At 36.4% G+C, this 20,607-nt stretch overlaps 1 protein-coding gene across 5 annotated transcripts in view; it reads right to left on the bottom strand.

Annotated features, from left to right (window-relative positions):
* The window catches only part of strbp (spermatid perinuclear RNA binding protein), a 98,112-nt gene that overhangs the window by 64,707 nt on the left and 12,798 nt on the right, over window positions 1–20,607 (bottom strand). For all 5 annotated transcript variants that reach the window (XM_051911415.1, XM_051911414.1, XM_051911416.1 and 2 more), the window contains exon 2: window positions 862–929. The gene's annotated coding sequence lies outside the window, so the exon portion shown is untranslated. The remainder of the gene's footprint in view (window positions 1–861; window positions 930–20,607) is intronic.

Here is a 20,607-nt window from a genome sequence, read left to right as displayed (position 1 = left end):
ATTGTAAAATCACAAAGGCTGCGATTCAGTTAAATAAATATATGCACTGCTGGTTTCACAGAGAAGGGTTTGGTTGGGTTTCCATTAACGTGCATAAAGTCTGACGCGCTTTGTGATTCATAGATGCAATGTTATCATTGTGAGTTTGGGTTGCTTATAACATTCATCTGGAAACACGGTGTGCGCTACTTCATCAGATTCGTAATGCAAGTCATTCTTAAATCTACGCCATCACAGGAGAATCCATAAATATGTTTCTAAATATGCAAATTGTTGTTCATTGCTATTTCAAAATAAAAGTTTAAGCCCTTGCTCTGAATTTGCATGTTTTGATGTTCACATGTTGAATTTCGACTTTTATTTCACAAAATTTAAACATAGGCTGAAGTTCAGAGAGGCTCTCAGGAGTAAACAGGTTACGTTTAACTAAACATCTCCATGATTCAAAGTGGTGCACAGAAACAAGCCTTTAAACCAACAATCCTCCTCAAAGTTCAATGGGAACACATCCAAGTGGCCATATGGATTGTGAAGGGTTTAAAACATGCCATTTCTGAATAACACAATTATGTTTCATCGACACACACCAGAGGCGGTGAGGGCAAATACATTCAAACAAACTAAGATTTCAACACTTGAACTGCATCCAGACCACACTGTACTAATTATTCCCAAAATAAGCAGTGGGGGAAGATTTTCTGTGTGCTCCACACCCATAAAGCACGTACTCAAAATAAACTCCAGCAAACAGAACCAAGAATGGTCTGGTGGTCTTGAGTACTACTGATATATGTGCCTAACCCCAGCCTGACCCACTCAGGACAGCCTTGTTTGAAAGGTCAAGAGAGAGAGGTCACGTACCGTCAGCGCTCACTTCCTGGCCCTCTCCAGCACCTGCTCACGGAGGACAGACGTTGTCGTATCTGGACCTGTTAAAAGAGAGGATAATTCATTAATCCATTCACAGGAGTATAAAACAATGACTACTGGGTTGGAGAAACACAGACAAGACACAAAAGTGTTGCATTCATGACTGCCACTGTAATACATTGTCACGTTAAGTTTTAATGGGGCCATATCACGCTAAACAGAAAACGTATTGTCAACAATGCTCAGAACTTAACGGTTTCTCCACCGACCTCCCAGATCGTTTATCACAACAGAGGTCATTTACATATATTTGCAGTAACACAAACTGTCAGAGAGAAGGTGGAAAGTGGTTGGTTAATTTTGGACCCTGTTCATGTCAGTGTTATTTTAGTATCACTGAGATATATTGTTATTAATTTTTTATTTCAGTTTTATTTCACTTTTAGTACATCATGTTAAACTAAACGAAAATTAGAAATATTGCCTCGGTAACTTTCAAATTTATTGCTGTTCTTTTGAACTCTGTTCATAAAAGAATCCGGAGGAAAAAAAAAAAAAAAAAGCATGACAGTTTCCACAAAAATATTAAGCAGCACAAACTGTTTTCAACATTGACAATAATAGTAAATGTTTCTTGAGCATCAAATCATCATATTATAATGATTTCTGAAGGATCATGTGACACTGAAGACTGGAGGAATGATGCTGAACATTCAGCTTTGATCACAGGAATAAATTGCAATTTAAAAATATATTCAAATAATAATAATAATAAACTTAGCACAAGCAACTGTGGCTCTCAACTTGTGGTGTGAGATATTTAATAGCAGTAACAGATCACTCCACTCATTGTGTTTGAATGCACAATTTGGACTGCTTTTAAACATCACCTCAGCGCTCTCTGAATCATTGCTGATCCGGGGTTCTACATCTACCGTTCCCTCAATGGGCTCCGGTGGGAGAACAACAACATAGCGCTCGCTTTATCACACTGACCCTGTGGTTGTTGTCCACCGCACCATGCAAGATCCAGATGGCAGAGAGTGAGAAATACAGATAACAGGAGCAGTACGGATTCACACAGCAGTTCTGCACTAGTCTACCATATGATCACTCAACTCCATCGCTGCGGGGGGTGGGTTGTGTGGGTGGGTGGCGAGCCGGTGCGCAGTGAAAATGGCACAACCTCCCAGCTCTGTAAACAATAACTGCTGCCATGATCATAAAATCACCATCCACTGTTGGTCATGGGGTAAATCCATTTCCACTGGACAACCCACCATCTGACCAATAATCACTAGACCGTTGCTCCATGATCTACATTTGGAGCTGGAAGTAATACACCTCAACAAGCAATATTTTTTTTTTTAATTCAATCATGTGATTCATTGAGTGCTTGTGTGTAACTGGCCGTCAACCAAAACAACACAATATAAGGCCACTGGCATTATAATAAAACAGAACTTACAATGTGAATCCAGCACTTTACTGCTTCTATTAATATTCTCTAAAGTCTCAAAAAGCAGCTGTCTCACTTTTTTTGTTGTTGTTGTTTGGAAATTTTTCATCAATATCTGTAATTAACACATTGAAGCTAAAGCTGTCATGATCAAGTCACTGAACAGTTTTCTAAAATGAATCAGTCAATAACACTGATTCATTTAGAAACAAAACACCACTACTGGTTTGGAAAGTGAATAATGCATAGGTAATTATTATTATTTTATAGACACATTGAATGGGTCAGAACAGTGGGAATGTGGCCTGTAAAAAATATACTATATATACACTATACCTACAAGTTTTTCCCCCAAATCATTAAATCCTAAAAGGATAGTTCACACTTAAAAAGTCTTCAGAGTAAAAATTTTCCAGTCATTCTAGAATGAATAATTGTTTCCAAAAAAAAAAAAAAAAAAACACACTATTAAAGTGTTAGCTCACTTTCAAATGAAAATTACCCAAATCTTTACTCACCCTCAAGCCATCCTAGGTGTATATGACTTTCTTCTTTCTGATGAACACAATCTGAGTTATATTATTAAATATCCTGATGCATCAGAGCTTTATAATGGCAGTGAGCGATACCAACGAGTATGAGCTGAAGAAAGTGCATCCATCCACATCCATCCATCATAAATGTGTATCTGGGGGGGTTAATAAAGGCCTTCTGAAGCGAAGCGATGCATTTGTGTAAAAAATCCTTATTTAGCAAGTTATAAAGTAAGATATCTAGCTTCCGCCAGACCACCTTCCGTATTCAACTTACGACGAAAGTGTAAACTGACGTCACATCAGTTAAGCTTTTTCCATAAGTTGAATAGGGAAGGCGTAGGACATAGCATAAGCTTTTTTAACTGTGAGAGTTTTACACTTTCTTGGTAATTTGAATACGGAAGGCAGTCTGGAGGAAACTAGATATTTTACTTTATAACTTGTTAAATATGGATTTTTTTCTTTTTACACAAATGCATTGCTTCGCTTCAGAAGGCCTTTATTAACCCCCCGGATACATATTTATGATGGATGGATGTGGATGGAGACGCTTTCTTCAGCTCAAACTCGTTGGTATCGCTCACTGCCATTATAAAGCTCTGATGCGTCAGGATATTTATTAAAATATCTCAGAGAGTGTTTATCAAAAAGAAGAAAGTCATATACACCTAGGATGGCTTGAGGGTGAGTAAAGCTTGGGCTAATTTTCATTTGAAAGTGAACTAATCCTTTAAATCATCTGCTGAAAATTTGTGTATTTGTTCACATAGCAAAATATACTGCAGAAAAAAAATTGTAATTGCAATGTCAGTTTCTTCTAATATCATGCAGCCCTAGTCTATTTGGTTCATGTCATTGTCTATGCGAGCTTAATACATGTACTAAAATGTCTTTTAATTCACATAGAATTTAAAAGAAATAAATGTTTTTTGTTTTTTTTTTCAATTTTCCAAAACAAATATTCCAGAGGGTCACAATGATAAATATATCTGGAGAAGTATTATTCAAAATATTCAAACAACAGACAGAAACACTTTTTCTCATTTGAAAGCCCTTATCTAAAATGGCAACATGCGACTGGAATTTTAAGTGCACAATTATCACAGTTGTCAAACATTTGAGATAAGGCAATTATGTAATAATTTCAACTGGCCTGATGGAAGCAGCCTGCAATCTGTTCTGAAACCCTGACAATGTTCAAGTCAAGGATCAAGTGAGGAAAGTGAAAATAAAAGCAGTTGTGGGTTATACAAATCTACCATTTATTAGTCTTGGAAGCACAATGGATGAAAACAATACTGTTAAACACAAGCTCTTTCCATCCAATTCCAAAATTATAATTCAGTCTCTAGTGGGCACTCAACCGCTGCGTCTGAGCACTCTTGAAACTGACCGCCCGTGTGTTTCATGCTACACCTCCATCAATGGGCATTTTGCCAAGACTAAACTGGTAGTGGCGCAGGGTCTCTCTATGCGCTTCAATATCACTGCAGTGACTAGCGGAGCGGCACGCCTGATTGTTTGATGATAAATAAGGCAGAGAAAATTGTTTTTGCCGGGAGACGGGTGACAATGGGCCATCTCTAATCTTTACAATTGAAAAATTAATCTACCAGTAACTGCATCTATGAGCCATACAGTGCCTTTTTATCCATCGATAGACAAAGGGTGAATAAGAGGAAAGCAAGAGAAATTAGGAAACAAGGAAAACAAAGAGGGAATAACAAGGAAATAAGGAAGCAAAAGAGACAAAAGGAACACAAGAAAGAAAAATAATTGATGAGTAATAGAAGAAGAACATTACGATATAACCTTATAGAATAACAGCAAGAAAGAACGATTAACGTAGGAAGGAAAGACAGGGAAATGCATAAAAGAGAAAGGGGGAATAAAAGCAAAAATAAAAAAAGCAAGGAAGAAAGCATAAAAGAGTCAAAAAGAAAGTACGGAGAACAGGAAAGACTAAAGATAGGAAGGAAGGAGCGAAGTAACAGAAGAAAAGGGTGAATAAGAGGGATGGAAGGAAGTATAAAAGAAAGAAGAACAGAAAGAAGAACAGAAAGAAAGGAAGTACAGGAAGGAAGGAAGGAAGGGTAAAAGACAAAAATAAAGTATGAAGAAAAGGAAAGATGGGAAAGGAGGATATAAGGATGGAAACGAGTCAGAAAAAGAAGGAAGTATACAGGAAGAAAGGGTGAATAAAAGGAAATGGAAGGAAGCATAATACAAAAATAAAGTATAAAGAAAAGGAAAGATGGGAAAGGAGGATAAAAGGATGGAAAGAAGGATGGAAACGAGTCAGAAAAAGAAGGAAGTATACAGGAAGAAAGGGTGAATAAGAGGAATTGGAAGGAAGCATAATACAGATAAATAGCAAGAAAAGCAAAAAAGGAAAACGGGAAAGAAGCATAATAGACAAAAAAAAGAAAGTATGAAGATCAGGAACAATGGAAGAAAACGAAGGAAGGGGAAGAAAGTGAATAAGAGGAAAGGAAGGAAGCAAAGGAAAAAAAGGAAGGAAAGAACCATAATAGACAAAAAATAAGGGGCAAAAAGTCAGATGAAACGGTCGTGTATTTTACAGCTGTAAATGTTTATTGTCAGACATCATTTTCATCAATATTACACTGAGCTACAGAAGACCTAATGAGACACGTGAAATACAATGAAAGCGCAATGGTGTTTATGACTAAATATTGTGATGATATATGGAAGCACACTGCAGTTGTTCTGTAAGACTGCATTGATGTGAAGCTGGTGTTTCAACAAGTCCTAGTGCCACATTGATCAAGCTGCACTAAAATAGAGGCATTAGCAGAAGTGTGATCAATGCAGAGCTCTAATTCAAACATCAATAATTACACTCTTATGTGAGCTGCTATGATACAAAGTGCTGCACACTCAATTATCCAGCAAAACAAATCTGAAGTCAGAAGTGAATAATGGCTACCTCATGAAGATGGAGGCCATGACAATTAATTTTAATTGCTTTCTGTCAAGATTAAACTAATAAAGTTTTATATATAAAAAAAAAAAAAAAAAAAAAAAAAACAAGAAATTAAAAGTGAAAAACAACTTGGGCACAATTTTTGCTGGTCACGCGTTACGGACACAGACACACATTATATTATATTATATTATATTATATTATATTATATTATATTATATTATATTATATTATATTATATTATATTATATTATATTATATTATATTATATTATATTATATTATATTATATTATATTATATTATATTTGCATACAGTCAGATGACAAATACAGTCAGTCACAGGCAATTCACGCTCCAATCCTGAATAATGCAATGCTGTTTGCTAACCACCACAAAAGGAAAAAGTGCAGAAGAAGAACAGACCATCTATGCATGTAATCTCTCAACCAGTGTTTCAACTGCAAAAAACCCCCCACCAATAAACAGCTTGAGAATAATATCTCACACTCAAAAAAATGAATTGTTGGATTTACTTAAAAAAAAGAAGTGTCAAGTGGTTCCACGTAACTATATTGAGTAATTTGTACAAATAACTATTTAGTTGAATGAACAAAAGAAATTCAAGTAAAGCTGACAAAATTAAAGTAAATACAAATTGTTTGAATGTCACTGTTACATAATATTTATATGTGCAGTTTACTTAATAATGTTGTTTATCACATAAGGTGAACAGATTTATTGACTTAATTTACCTTATTAAATGAACTAGTTTCTCTACAAAATGCACTCAAAATATAACTAATTGAACAAACCCAATTGAATTGAGAGCAAGAATTCCATCCTAAGCAAGCATATATGAGGCTCACAGCCTAAACAAAGGCGACACTCTTCCGCATAATGGTAACCACAAAATTCAAAAACATTACAGAAACTCCTCTAAATGTCCAACATAACTGAACATTAAACACTAACATAAACTAACAACATCTTTCCCTTTACTGAAAAACGCATAAAATAACACTTTAATCCCAAAATTTACTTTCCTAATGCAGTCCCTTGCAAAGCATGCTGGAAACTACGGATCCACTGCCCAGTTAGTTATGTCAACATTAATTTGTGCGTTTCACTCAGCAATTTTAAGTTGACTGAACAAACACTAAGTTAAGCTAACAATACTTATTTTTAGTAGAAACAACACAGTTAAATTACATTCATGTAGTTACATGAGTTTTTTAAGTAATGTGAACAAGGGTGGTTTGAGTGAAACAGTGAAAGTTCATTTTTTTGAGTGCACGTAGCATTACATTTACCTCAGGCAAGTCATTTAATGTTCACAGCATTTTAGTTCATTAGAGAAATTAATTCTAGAGGGGAGCATTTCACTAAATATATGCACTATATTAGCTTATATATTCATTATATTTACTTTACTTGTTAGTAATGTCTTAATTATTTAATATGTTTAAATAAATGTCATGAAAACAAGTTATAACAGTAACTGTAAATGATTATATTTGAAGTAGAAAAATAATTCAAAAATGAAGTAGAAAAATAATTGAAAAATAATTTTATAATTAGATTTAGAAGTTAATGCAAAACCTGCCTTATGTGCAATTTACTTTTTTTGAGTGTTGATTATTATATCTAAAAACAAATAGCAACTGAATTTAATAGTTTGGGCTCTGTTGTTAATTGTAACCTTTAATATTATAGTAATGTGCAAGAAAGGGCACCCTGTAGTTTACAGCATTAGCTGCAATAGATTTTTTTTTTTTTTTGTCCTTAAGAAAATGTTATAATTGAATTTATTTAAAGAAAGAGACAAAATAAACAATTTGTTCAATAAACCACTGTTTAATGAAAAAGAAAAAAAATATTACATTTAGTTTTCTCCCCCCTGCTGTACCGAACCATCATGTTTGTGTACCATTACACCCCTAATATATATATTAAACAATGAAACAACAGTTTTAAAGTGATTTTATTTACAACAGGTTCTGTATTTTAATGGGTTTAAATAAAAGATTTTTGTTATAAGAGACAATAAAAACAAATTTGTGCATCAAAACCACTATTTCCTAGTACAAAATGAACTTGATTTTCAAAAATCCATGAATTTGCAACAGCTGAATGTAACATTTTTGACAAGTCTCAGTCTCTGAGTAACATGTAATTAATTTAAGCCACGAAATAATCTTTATTCTGTAAATGAAGTATAATGAACTACACAAAAAGCATTTCAAAAGTCTCCAGCTCATTTTATAATTACACAAAAGTCAAACATAGTTCACTCCTTACACACGTTATCACATCCGTCAAAAGCTTTTTATTTATATATAAAACTAGTCCTTTTTCAGACAACTACTTAACCATCCTGCCCTTCTCCAAATCCAATAATGTTTCCAAATAAAGTTGATAATAAATAAGCTCTTAAGGTATGAAAGCAATCCCAAGAACTCTGGCATATACACAAAATTAGTCTATATATTTGTCACAATGAGGAGTGTTATTCCTGCGTCTAAATCTGTCTAACTCCACACATGTGTGATGAGCCAAGCGGGATCGTCAGTAAAGAGGAGCGTGTGGTGATGATGGAAAGTGAAATTCAATTAGTGCTCTTAGACAACGTCTCCCACACAGCGCTCCACTTTGAATACTGGAGAAAAGGTCACTTTCCAGATGAGAATAGCTCTACTGTGGGATACATGTCAAGCAGACGGTGTCTGTGTTATAAATTTTAATTGATAAAGGCCGATGTAATCTACAGACGCCTACTTAAGCTAGGACACTGGATATCATATAAACGGATTCTTTTGCCATTGAGCCATAAAGCCCCGACTCACTACACGGCACGCATGGAAAAAATAAACTAGATTCCCCTGATTGTTTTCTTGCACATGACAGCTTTTTCAGGACAAACTTGTTTCTTGTCAGATTTAGTTCTTCCTGAAAAAAAGGCTAACGCCCTTCTGAACATGTTGTTTCAGACCTTTGTGAAAACAACGAAAACGTTCAGCATTCCAAAGAATGAGATTGCACCATCTGAATGCCAATTGACAAACCAGTCTGACTGCAACTCACTTAGAAGAACATTGAGGAGAATCTGCGGGCCAAACCCTAATGTTCTCTTGTCAGCAGCTATAAAGGTCAGGGATGCCATTATTATGAAGTACTAGTGCCCTTTAGCTTGCAGGAAATGCTGTCCCTTTAGCATTATTTTAATGTTTTATAGAGGAAGTAAAAAGGATTTGCCACAAAATATTGAAGAAAAAAAAAAATTCAAAAAATTCCCACAAAATGGTTGTAAGCGGTTTTTAGTTAATTGGCCTTACTGCTTAAATTCATGTAGATGGTTAAAGCAAAAGGCCAGATTATTTCAGCAGGAACAGCAGGAAAAGTGCTCTGCTAAAATATACAGTGTGTGTGTGTGTGTGTGTGTGTGTGTGTGTGTGTGTGTGTGTGTGTGTGTGTGTGTGTGTGTGCGTGTGTGTGTGTGCGTGTGTGTGTGTGCGCGTGTGTGTGTGCGCGTGTGCACGTGCGTTTTTGTGACATATCAGGACAAAAATTTGTATAATGACATGGGTATGACATAGGTATTACAAGGAGAGGGTGACTTATGAGGACATTACTACATGTCCCCATTTTTCAAAAGGCTTATAAATCATACAGAATTAGTTTTTTTTTTTGAGAAAGTAAAAATGTGCACAGTTAAGGGGTAGGGGTAGTGTAGGGCGATAGAAAATACGGTTTGTACAGTATAAAAACCATTAGGCCTGTGGAATGTCCCCACAATTCACAAAAACAAACGTGTGTGTGTGTGTGTGTGTGTGTGTGTGTGTATAAATATATGACCCATATATACAGTATATGTCATGAAAATCATGGCTCAATGCAAAATAAAAAGGAAAAACTTAAGTTTCTTGAAAATAAGATTAATTTCCTTTAATCAAAAATATAATTTCTTTAATTTTAATTATGACCTGAACACGTTCTTGACAGGTTTCATGAGATTCCACCATTAGTACAAAATATGGATTCAAAAACAAAGACTATAAACATGAATGCCAACAAAGATTTTGGACACACTACAACAGTCTTGCAAAGAACACGAGCGCATATTCATTTTTGGCCAAGACTCGTTTTATTTCTGCCTTTTCAGAATTTTAATGTGTTTATGAATTTAACTGAACAGATTCTTTTCTGTTAATTCAAATGACCATGAAAATCCATTAAAAGGCTTCAGCACATCAGTGTGAACAGAGTGACTGACTGCAGAGAGCCCTAATTAACAGTGCCAGCCTTAGACATCCAGATGTTCTCCTCAGAGAGCTGACGACTGCATCTGAACACACAGAGAGGAGAGGGATAAGCACAAGGATAAAGAGTGAAAATAAAGATGAAAAAAAGAGAGCAAGGCCTAAAAATATTCCATGTCAACTCATCAACGAAATCGCTTCTAGCTTTGGAAGTTCAATTTTGTGTTAATTTTGGCAAACGAAAATATTTGACACAAATTAATTTTCGTTTTTTGTCAAAATTGTTCTGCAGGGCCAAATTTATCGACCGAAACAGTGACGTTTAATTAGATGACTTGTTCTGACTGTTTTAATTCATGCACACAACATCTATCAGCTACAACAGCTAAACATGTCAGCTGTGTTGATGCAATTTATTATTAACAAAAATAGCAAAATTTGTTCAGCTGTAATATTTAAGAAGTCAAAGAACTATACGATGACAGGTTCTTTATTGGCATCGATGGTTCCATGAAGAACCTTTAACATCCATGGAACCTTTCCAATGAACAAAAGGTTCTTTATAGTGGAAAAAGGTTCTTCAGATTATAAAAATGTTCTTCACACTGGTTCTTTAAAGTAAAGTAAAAGGTTCTTTAGGGAACCAAAAAAGGTTCTTCTATGGCATCACTTCAAAATCCCTCTTTTGGAAGCTTTATTTTTAAGAGTTTAATTTATCACCTGAGAACACAACACACTGAACAGCATTCCGAGTTCAATTACCAATATTTAATTTTTTTCCATTTAGTCTAGTCCCCTTGAACGCAGACAAAATTGCTAACTAGCAAGTGAAAACCTGAACCAAAATATAAAACTCCCCCTTTTTTTCCCTAAATGATCTTTAGCTATCGTTTTAACACATCCACATTTTCTGTGCTAAATATAGCAGTGTTTCAGCCATGTTCAAGCAAGGATTGAGACGGGCGTAGTCACACAAGCACCTGCACACTCATTCTGGTTCGCCTACGAAAGGTCGGAGTCGTGCCGATGGCCTCTGCTGTGAAAAGCTCGCTAACTAGTGAATGATAAAACCATTCTCCTCTGCCATTCAACAAATACAGCTTCTCACCAGGTTCCAAACGCCTTCCATGAGACCAGACGCATCCTGCAGAGATCTCGCGCAGAGCGTTCCAGCCCTGTTTGAGCAATAAGGCAGTACTCTCCACTGCCAAAGCAGGATTGTTAGTCCTGACTCCCGCAGACAATGGCTTAGCAAAGCTATTATAGCGAAGAGCCAGATCTCTTCCTGCCCGAGAGGAAAATAATCCTCAACAGTATGTTTTATCAGACAGATCAGGACTTTTGACCCTAACTTTGCCACAACACTGTTCGAGTAGAATAGTAATGCTGGTAGCAATTTGGTGAAGTGCGCCAAAAGGGTTGAAGTGTTTAACTGTAGCTGCTCTGAAGATGATTTTCACATGAAAACGACCCAGAGATTATCCGGCTCAGGTGTCTCAAATAGAACCTCTTATCTTGCAGAACCATTTAAGTGCCTTTGACTTTTAGTGAGGCGGGCATGTATTCATTCATGATTTTTCACTGGGAAAATAGGAAGCGGATGACCATAGGAGGGATGACCAATATGATCAAAAACTCATCACGAATGTATAATTTTCATGGTATATACAGTAAATACCACAGTATATTTCATGGTACATAAATTCCATATTTTTTCCTGGAAAAACAACCAAACATTTTATAAATTGCATAACAACACTTTACACTAAGGTTACATTTGTTAACATTACTTAACTATGAGTTAACATGAACTAACAAATGAACCATTTATTGATCTTGATGTTAATCTCAACATTTATTAATAGAAATCAAAAGTTGTATCTGATAATATTATTTAATGGACCCAAGCAAACATGAACTAACATTGAACAGTTTCATTTTTATTAACTAATGTTAAAAAAGATTAATAAATACTGTAACAATTATTATAACAGAATATATCAGTAACACTTTACAATAAGGTCTCATTTATTAACATTAGTTAATGCATTAACATGAACTAACAAGAAGCAATATATTTGTCCAAGTATTAATTAATCGTTGTTAATGTTAGGTAATAAAAATCCAGCTGTTCATTGCATTAACTAATGATATCAAATGCAACTTTTGATTTTAATAATGTATTAGTAAATGTTGAAATTAACATTAACTAAGATTAACAAATGTTGTAGAAGTGCAGTTCATTATTAGTTCATGTTTACTATAGTAATCTAATGTTAACTAATGAAACCTTATTGTAAAGTGTTACCAGTATATCTCATTGTAAAGTATTACCCATTTATCAAAATATTTAATTCAATAATTCATTATGTATCATGAAATAATGTACAACCATTGTTTAACAGCATTAATTAATACAAGTTAGTGTATATAATACACATAAAATACATGTATAAATAAACATCCTGTATAATTTAGAAATATACTATTGTTCAGTGTTCAAACTTGTGCATTAAACAGTAATGTACATACAACTTGAAATGTTAATTTCTATACTAGTGCATTTTTAACATTAAATTAATAAATGCATGCAATAAATAAATAAGGCATTAACTAATGTTAACAAATTAAATGTTACTGTAAATTTTTTCCACTTTCTAAACTTTCCAAAGCGAAAGATAAGATTGATCATACAGTTGCATAGCATCTCACTGCTTATTTCGTACAATGAGTGACACACTGACAGCCAGACATATTTAACCATTTAGACACATTTAACTGCTCAGTGACACTAGCTGAATGAACTTCCTCATCTGTGGAACACCACAAAGCTTAACTTCACATTCACTTCTTGTTAGTGTTAGAGTTCGAACAATCCACTCAAGTCAGGCCTGAACAGGAACAGTGGAACTGAAATCGATAAGACACCCAGTCTGAACGGGTCAAGCTTTCCCCTCACAAAGAGTTCTCTGTTCATAGTCTAAAAACACGGCCCCCTGCTCAATATAGAGCTCAAGCGAGCTTCAACCATCCATAAAACAAACCAACACTCAACGTCTGGGTCTCATTTGCCCAAGAGCCAAAATATTTACCTTTGCATGTTCTCTCATCCTGCATTGAGTGCCAAAGAAATCATACACTGGTTTAACATGCACATCCAAGTCAGGCAAAAAAAAGGGCAAAGATTATGGGTATTATGTGAGGGCTTTGACTCGTTTATTGAAATAAAGACAAATTACTAAATTAAAAAGTGATGTAATAGCCACTAGGCAGGGTTTCGGCAGTACAGATTACAGCGGTTAATCTAGTCGAGTAAGACACAGCTGTGATGTTGAAGAGTTTTTCACTAGATTTAGAATACATGTGCATTGCTCAAAGAATGTTAGAAACAAAACAGGAGAAAAAAGGGGGAGAAAAGCCCCTCTTCCGTTCATCACTCTTTACACAATCTGGGCCAAGCCCAATTATTTTACTCCTGCAGTTACCATGGAGACTGGCTCCCTCCCACTCCTAGGTGTTAAGAGACATTGCGATCAGAGGCCAAGCTTGACGCTCAGTGCAGTTTGTGTTCTCACCTCACTTGTTTTTAACGCAGCTGCTGTCTCTTAACCGCTCCGCTTTACAGCCGTAACAGGAAACAGCTGCAAACTTGCTAATAAGCAGAGGTTGACTCGGTCAAAGCCACCTTACTCTATCAAAAGTGACTGTACATGAGAAGCTGAGCTTATCTCAAGGTGTACTAAGTGTGACAGACGGTGGTAATGTTAATCATGAAATCGGTTTCGGTGAGTCCTGGAATTAAGAGACACACTGCACCACTGTATCAACACTTGTACCTTTGAAAGCTACAATTTTAAAATGTAAAAAATTTAGAGTCAAAACTACCCAGCTGAAAAACTAGTTACGGCAACAATACAAGTTTCTAAGTTACTACTTTGTGGCTATTTAAAGGGGCAATACCTTGATAAATATCATCATCTGATAGAAAGTACAAAGTAGTAGCTATGTTTTGTTAGTAACTTGTGCTACTAAAAGTATTTTTAGGTAATTTTTTGGTAAAATGGGCAGTTTGTATTTCTTGTAAATGCAGTTTTGTTTAAGGCCTGGTCCACCTGCACACGGGTATTTTATATAAATTGAGTTTTTCCTCTGTTTAAAAAAAAAAAAAAACCCGCATCCACATGAAAATGCAAAAACACGCTATGAAGTGCTGTCAAGGGCATGCCAGACAAACAGGTGGTGATATAATCCTAACAGTAAAGCCATGCTGGCCAATCAGAAGCCTGGAAAAAACGGTTTTTATCAGTTCTGGTTCCGACATCACAAGCCAAATGCTGTGTCTCATTTCGGAGGCTGTGTCCTCCGGAGGTCGCATTTGAAGGCTGCTTACGTCATCAAGGATGTCTTATTTAAGAAAAGTAACCATAACAAAATTGATGGTTATTCCTTGTGAGGTGTAAAATACTGTATTTTCTTTCTTACTTTGCAATCCAACGGTTATTTTTCTTAAATGAGACCGCCTCAATGACGTATGCAGCCTTCAAATGCGACCTCCAGAGGACTCAGCCTCCGAAATGAGACGCAGCTAAAATCTCCGGTTTCACCGTCTACACTGTAACCAGAGTTTCTAAAAATCATTACCCTGGCAAGATTTTTCAAAAAAAGTTCGGTTTCAGTGACCGGATACTGCGTTTGCGTATAGACGAACAGCCAAACCGCATAAAAAAAGCTGTGGTTTTGAAAATATCTGTGTTCGTGTGGACAGGGCCTAAATATATCTGTTAAAGTTCAATGCCATCACCACATTTGAGATCCTCATTGTTTCTGTGTCAAATAAATTCTGCTGTAATTTTGAAAATGAGTATTTTTCACAATAAAGAATATATTTATTTGGCACAGAAAAAAAAGAGAAAAAAAAAAAAAAAAAGTACAAAATCTTTATTATGGTGACAGTATTAAACTTGAACAGATAGATTTTTACATAAAATACAAGTAATAATTAGAAACACCTTAATTTAGGCCTATATTTAAAACTGCCTGACATCAGAATTTAACTATATATTTCACAACAAAAAGACGACATTAGTTAGTGAATTTTTTTTTTTTTTTTTTAAATTGTCCAACTGCATGTATGGTTCAAACGAACCTTCACTAAAATTAATCGATTGGCTACACTGACATTTGACTGAAATTTGATACTAGAAAAACTACACTATTATGTAAATTGATGAGCTACAGTCACACTACCTACTAGTTCAGTTAGTAGCATCACTATATGAAATTTGCTTGTGTAAGATGAGAAAGTGAGAGCTACTGTCTCTCTAAAGGATACATTTGCGTGTTTCTGTGATTCTGGTACTTGACACCGGCATTACCAGCAGAAAGCACGGAGATACCTAAAGCCTCTAATCAGCTTAACATTAAAGGCTTATAATCAGTGAGGTCTCTGCGTCCTAAACTGCCTGCTGAGATGCTTCCGAGGCCTGTACATGACCAGAGGCCTAACAGGACGTATGCACTCGGTCATACAATTGATTTCTTCAGTGTAGACTAGTTATGGCCAATCGAATTAGGCCACCAGCATTACAGCGTCTGGCAGGTTAACACAGTCAGTTATGTCTTAAGTAAATGTAAACAGCCAGGAAAAAAGAAAAATCGAATGCATGTCAAAATATCGAATCTGTACATTAGGCCTTCCAGTGTAAATGCAGCCCCTGTGACCTCTCTGTGAAAGAAGAGGTGAATAATAACGATCGAGGTTTGCATCAGTTCAGACTTGGATCTCCAGAGACTGCACCATCCTCTACAAACATTGCTGAGAGAGCATCCGCTGACAAAGACAATTTTTGTGCACATGCGACTGCTGTGCAAGCTCACGTACCTGTGAGCTTATTGTCAGTACATCTGACCAGTTACACTGCAATCTTGAATCATCACGTGGAGCAATGTTTGTCACGTTGCAGGATGGCTGACAAAATACCAACACTTTAAAGTAGCATTTGACTCCCATCTTCCTCATAGCAGAGTTACTTTTTATTTGTTTTTTTTTGTTTTTTAGGAAACTAACTACTCCTTGATCCATTCTCCTTTCACCACCACCTCCTCAAATTCAGTGCAAAACAGACAGTGACAAAGGTGCAAGAAAGAAAGAGGAAAAGTAAAAGCAAAGAAATTGTGAGGCCTGCCATTGTTTTATTCTTCTAATATGTAAAAAATAACTCCAAACGAAAGGCAAAGTGGGTCAGAGAATTCCCAAGGTACTGCAGAGAGGCAGCCAGTCGTATCACGGCAGAAACAGAGCTAAGCCCATCCCAGCTCGAGGCTCATAGACCTGGACAGCCATACGAGTATATGGAAACATATTACACACTGGTCATGCCAACCATTCCTAAAGGCTTTGTTCATCTGAATTTTACTGTTGAAGGGTGCATATATTGGAAAACGGTCTTCTTTGCGCAGAACAGTAGTCAGTCTACTATGATACTATAGATATATTCTAATGTTCTCGAAATGCAAAGCATCCTACTCAGTCCATCAAGGCCATTTACAGAAATCAGGGTACAAAAAAAGTAAATAAATACCTATGCTAAGTTCATCCTGATGACCAACATGTGACCTGCTTTTGGTATATGGAGGTTAGACAATCACTAGAGGTCAGTTACATAGAAAGAAAGTAGCAAAAACAGCCTGAAGAACTAACTTTGCTAACACAAGGGGATTTCACATCAAAAATGCACTATACCCAGGAGGTATTTTGCATAATCGATTTAAAATGAGCTAATTCAATCATTCTTGAACATTTCTGTCCAAGCTTAAATTGTGTGAAATCCATATTGTGTGAAATATGCAAAGTAGAATTTTACAAGTACGATCACACAGGTGTGATTAGCACGTTCAGTGCGTCATGTGCTAAATTCAAATGTGCTTTCGTGCTTTGGCTGGTGCTGAATCAGAGATGGACGCCCTCAGCACATTTCATACATCACAACTATTTAATGATTTCGACCACACTTTTTATTTTAGGTTTCAGGCATTTAAATACACATAAGTACTAGCAAAAAATACATTTACAGTTTGTTAAATACACACTGATGTCTATGGAAGTGGCAATAATAATCATTTACTTTGAAGACGTGTTTTAGTCATATCACCACCACATTGGGTAGGTAGGTAACTACTCTATTCTTCTCCTAGTTCACCAGGCACTTACTTTCAAGTATTTTCAGGAGAAGTGGATGAATTTACGTGCTGTAAATTTGACAGATCCAATTCTCTGAATTGTGAACTAACATGGCAGCGCCCATTGCGCGATATAGATCAACTAACATGATCATTATAATGGTGTTTAAACGAAATTAAAGCTGCAGTCCGTAGGTTTTGCCTCTGTCGCCATCTCTGTTTGAAACCTGCAATTGCAGTTATTTGAGGAATTATCTTTACATGGGTTGAGAATATGTGGCCGTTAGTCACCACAATGGTGGATACCGATACTGAATCACACATTGTAGTCTTGGAAGTATGACCAAAATAAGAATTTTCACTGGAAAATGTCATCTGAGCAAGTAAGTAACATGTCTGCCACTTTTGTTCTGACCAACTGAGAAAAAAAAAGCGCATTACAATAAATCGCACTACCAATGGTGATTAAATCTAACGATCAATTAGCTCATATCACATCAAACCGTGCAAATTATTATTATTGTTATACTTTGTTTTCAAATTGTTAAATGTTAACAGCATCAGCATTGCGTGACTACGTGTATTTAGTGTGTATTAGCGTTACCTGTATTTTTCAATTTCTGTACAGTCTAATCTCTAACATTAATTTGTCATACCATACAATCCGCCATCAAAAAGATACGTTTAATTATTCCAGCTGCTGTGAGAAAAGTCTATAAATATCCACCTGCAGCATCCTCACATGCGATATAGCCTACTAGCTGGGACTCCTTTATATAAACAGATGTGGCATAATGGCGCAAAGACGAATGGCGGCATGCTTGAATTTCCCGCAGAAACCTACCAGTACCACTTAGATTAAAACACATTATTACAAGCTTACCGTTGTGAATCGGGCTAAGGTAAGGAGATAGTTGTGAACACTGGCTGGTTATGTTTGGGATCATTTTTAACCAAAAAAAAGTTACAGACTGCAGCTTTAAGCATTGAAATGTTGAAACTAAGTGATATTGTGTTTTTCAGCAGAAAAAGGGGGAAAACTTATTGTTTAATGTTCTCTTAGGATTTAGAACAACTTGTTATATTGGTATTTTGGGGGTTACCATTGTGCTGAAGAGTGAAGCTTATATTATCATCCTCAACTTAAGTACAAAGGCTATAACTGTATGTTGCTTTAAATCAATAAGCAATTACCATGCAAATTCCAGCTTAAAAAAAAAAAAAAAACATCTAGCATGTTAGCATGGCTCTTGCTAGCTGTTAGTGAACAAAGATTTCAGTTAATTTGACATTTCATTTTATTGGCTTAATTCAAAACAGTCAAATAGTACGAGTTGAATTTACATGGCAATTTAAATTTTAAGAAAAGTAATCTCCAACATTTAAACCTCTGTCCACAACTAAATAAAGTTTAGCCATAGCCAAAAACTTAATATATATTAAGGGGACTAAATTAAGATTCAACCACTGAAAAGCCCATATTGGTCAATGACTAATCTGAATGTTTTGGGAAGGATGTCCTCTGATGTAAAATCCTCTGCTAACCACGGCCAAAAAGAATGGTTAACATGCGCATTTACCCTCTTAAATCAATTACAGGTGCAATAACAGAGCTGCTGTTTATATTGGCATTGCCGTTTGCGTCCAACATGTTTGTTTATTTCCCTGAGAGTGACAGGCAGTTGAAGACTGCTCTGGTCTGTAAATAGACAAGAGACTGGGAGCAGGTCAAAATTAGCAGCAGCTGACAAGCTATCCACTGTGACGCAATCAGGGTTCGACCTGAAAAAAAAAAACAAAAAAAACGAAGGGCTGAAGCCAGGTTTACTGCTCTACATACAGTAAGCCACCAGATGATTTAACATGCTAACAAAGCTAACCCGGCTACTGCTACCCACGTTAAGCCTGATCAGTGAATACTAATCAGAAGAGACTTAAAAGTAATCCAGCCAGGATATAACACATTCACCGCACAGATTAAAGGATGTCCCCGCGGGGTCAGTCAGTGGCAGAGCGTCCTATGCATATAGGAGTGTGCAAATGCGCATCATGGAAAAAAAATTAAGGAACAATCTAGCAGCACTGCAAAAAAGAAAAAAGGAAGAGCAAATGGTGATTCTCTGTGTAAAGATGTAACCTAGCTCAGACAACACAGTGTGATGACATCATTAGATCCCTGTTGTTAGGGAGCACCCCAGAGTCTTCTGGGAAATAGACATTATGGTCTCTAGAGAGAAGGCGGCATGACTTGCCAATTCAACCAAGATTTACAGTGTAACAATTGCAGTACTGCTGAGGCTGAGAAAGAGGCACAGCTGTATCAATACATGACACAGCAAGAAGGACTTACACACTATAGAGAAAGTTCTGACGAAGCATTTGATGGATAGAAAAGTGCAGGAACCATTTTGAGCAGGGATGCCCAATCCTGCTCCTGGAGGACCGCTGTTCTGCAGAGTTTAGCTACAACCTGCTCTAACACATCTGCCTGGAAGTTTCTAGTAATCCTGAAGTTCTTGATTAGCTGCTTCAGGTGAGTTTATCTAGGGTTGAAGCTGAATTATACAGCACAGTGGCCCTCCAGGAGCAGGATTGGGCACCCCTGCTCAAAATGGATCCTCACAAGTTGTTCCCCTACGTCACTTCCAGGAGTTGACGCTGTTCCTCTACATCAGGGGTCCAAATCTCAGTTCCTGTAGGGCCACAGTCCTGCAGAGTTCAGCTTCAACCCTAATTAAACTCACCTGATCAAGCTAATCAAGTCCTTCAGGATTATTTGAAAACTACAGATATGTGTTTGAGCAGGGATGGAACTAAACTCTGCAGGACTGTGGCCCTCCAAGAGCTGAGTTTGGCACCCCTGCTCTACATCAAGGGTAGCCAACCCTACTCCTAGGCTCCGTCCAAAAATTTAAAAATGCTGAATTTAGTGGAAGCATTCCAAGGTAGGAAGGCATCAAGACATGTTCGAATTCAAAGTCACTTCCTGTTTCCTGAGATACCTTCATCTGATCGATTTTTGAAGGCAGAATAGATGAATCCTTTTCTGCCTTCACTGGCTACCCCAGTTGTGCACCCTTTTAACGCTCCAAGGTGCATTCACACTGACTGCAAGTAAATTGCAGATGTTACAGAGTCTCTGTTCTGTCCTTCTTACATGATCTCTGTGTCTAACCTGTAGCAGATCACTGACAGCACTTTTTGCGGATGTGCAACTTTCATATTGTCAACTGTCGCTGTCACTCATGTTGGCAAAAATCACCGTCGTTGAAAACGACTGACTTACAATTGCTTTAAATCACTGTCATCATTTGCAGTCATCAAGTAAATGTAAATCATCATACTCAACCGCAGAATAA

The sequence above is a fragment of the Ctenopharyngodon idella genome, chromosome 10, assembly GCF_019924925.1.
Source record: "Ctenopharyngodon idella isolate HZGC_01 chromosome 10, HZGC01, whole genome shotgun sequence".
Lineage (NCBI taxonomy): Eukaryota > Metazoa > Chordata > Actinopteri > Cypriniformes > Xenocyprididae > Ctenopharyngodon > Ctenopharyngodon idella.
The sequence above is the reverse complement of the archived record's forward strand: the minus strand, read 5'-3'. Positions and strand labels throughout refer to the sequence as shown.